The sequence below is a fragment of the Penaeus chinensis genome, chromosome 42 (genome assembly GCF_019202785.1).
Source record: "Penaeus chinensis breed Huanghai No. 1 chromosome 42, ASM1920278v2, whole genome shotgun sequence".
NCBI classification, from domain to species: Eukaryota; Metazoa; Arthropoda; class Malacostraca; order Decapoda; family Penaeidae; genus Penaeus; species Penaeus chinensis.
Window position 1 is genome coordinate 22,400,692 of NC_061860.1, and position 2,500 is coordinate 22,403,191.

The following is a 2,500-nucleotide window of genomic DNA, read 5'->3' on the forward strand; positions in this document are numbered from 1 at the left end:
TATTGCATTTCCCATTCCTAATTCCTACACTTCTACTGCATTCCGCATTCTCACGTGCTTCATTCCTACTCCATTCCTCATTCCAATATTTCCATTGCACTATATTTCTCATTCCTCAGTTCCAAGTGCTTTGATTTATTTTATTAAAATTCCTTTCCTACATTCCTAATGCGATGGAGATTAGAGAATATCTTAAATATGAAATATCGAATATCAAATGTCAGAGAATATCTTAAATATAATGCCTTCTTTTATCCCTCCTTTACCCCCCCTCCCCCCCCTCCGGCTTCCTTCATCCCCTCCGACCCTCCCCTTCCCCTCCCCCTTCCTCTTCCCCTCTTCCTTCATGATTCCCTCACCCCTCTCCTTCCCTCCTCCTTCCTCCCCACACATCCCCCTTCCGACCAAGTGCATAAGGCTATCCTGTGTGTAAGTGTGTGTTTGTGTGTGAGTGTGTGTGTGAGTGTGTGTGTGTGTGTGTGTCTGTGTGTAAATGTATGTGTGTGTGTGTGTGTGTGTGAGTGTGTGTGTGTGTGTGTGTGTGTGTGTGTGTGTGTGTGTGTGTGTGTGTGTGTGTGTGTGTGTGTCTGTGTGTGTAAATGTGTGTGTGTGTGTAAATGTGTGTCTTGGCGTGTGTATGTACGTAGTAGTTTTACATGTGTGTGTGTACTTCTTTGAGAGTATTAAAAGTTTGTTTGTATAACAGAATTGTGTACCTAATTAGAAAATTTACACGTGTGTGTTACCTTATGTTTACCTTACATGTGTACATACTTAGGAGTTTTAAAAGTGTTTGTATATCAAGACTGCGTATGAATGTGACAGTTTCACACTTTTGTCTGTGTGTGTATGTGTGTCTACATGTGTGCACGTACGGAGGAGGTTTAAAAGTGTGCGTTTTTAATAAGATTGTGTACCCACGAGGGAGTTTTATGCGTGTTTGCATGTGTCTGTTTTCATTCTTACTCGCTTGATCATGTGTGGGTAGGGGAGTTTTAATATGTACGTGCATGTGAGTGTTTGTCTCTTTATTTATATATGTAGGTATATTTACGTGTAAGCGAGTATGTATGAGCGCGTGTGTGCGTATGTTTGTGTGAGGGAGCCGCCTAGAGTCTGACGTGCAGGTAGAGGATGTCATTAATATTGCAGTATCTCTCATGGGATAATGAGACCCTCGCTCTGGCTCCCTATCTGATAAGAGGCTCCCCCTCCCCCCCCTCTCCTCCTCCCTCTCTCCCCCCCTCCCCTCCCCGTCCCACTGCCCGTACCCAGCCTATCCCCTTCTCCAATGCCCATCTCTAACCCACTGCCCACTTCCATCCCAATACCCGCTGGACTGACCACCTCTGTCCCACCTCTTTGTCCACCCACTCCACTTTTCACCCCCCCCTCACCCACGTCTCTACATCCAACTCCCTCCCCGCCCTCCTTCCCACCTCCCTTCCACCCTTTCTACCACAGCCCACATACACTACCCCCTACCCACCACCTCCCCACTGCCCACTACCCACGACCCACCCCCTCCCTCCTACTCCACTACCCACGACCCACCCCCTCCCTCCACTCCCTACCCTCCCCACCCCCTCACTCCCCACTCCCTCCCCCCCTCCACTCCCCACTGCCCCCCCCCTCCCTTCGTATGGGTCGGCCGTGTGCAGGTTAATGAAGTGACAGGTTGCTGAAGGGAAATTGGTCTCCGATCAATTTTATGGTCGTTGCGAAGGGTCGTTCGTGCCATCAGCCTCCTCTTAATGGAGTTGTTGATGGTAATGCTAATAGTAATGATGATTATAGTTATAGTTTATTTTTTTTTTTTCTCTCTCTCTTTTGTGATGATAGTGGTCTCGGGGAAGCCAGTCGTTAATTGTGGCAAGGATAGTAATTGTATTAAATGTTATTATTATATAGGTAATAGAGACAATGTGGTTGTAATGATGATGATGGCATTGATAACAAAAAGGGTGTTGGTGATAACAGTGATGACGTGGTTACTAATAATGGTGATGACATTCATAATGGTAATTAAAAATGCTAGAAATGATAATGCTAATTATGATGATGATTATAATAATAGTAATAATATTAATGAAAATACTACTACTACTACTAATAATAACTAATAATAATAATGATAATGATAATGATAATAATAGTAATCATAATGATAATAAGAATGATTATGATAATAATCATGATAATGCTAATATTAATGTCAATGCTAATAATAATGATAAAAAATGATGATGATGATAATGATAATGATAATAATAATAATTATGATAATAATAATAATGATCATAATAATGATAATGATTATGATAATAATAATTATAATGATTATGATAATAATAATGATAACAATAATGATAACAATAATTATACTACTACTACTACTACTACCACCACTTATGATAGAGATACTAATGCTACTTCTACTGTTACTACTATTACTAGTACTTGTGGTAAAAGCGATGGTAACAATCATGATACTAACAAG

At 41.4% G+C, this 2,500-nt stretch overlaps 1 protein-coding gene across 2 annotated transcripts in view; it reads left to right on the forward strand.

The window, feature by feature from the left end:
• Positions 1-2,500, forward strand: part of LOC125048039 (tetratricopeptide repeat protein 28-like) — an 87,743-nt gene that overhangs the window by 49,562 nt on the left and 35,681 nt on the right. The window lies entirely within an intron of this gene.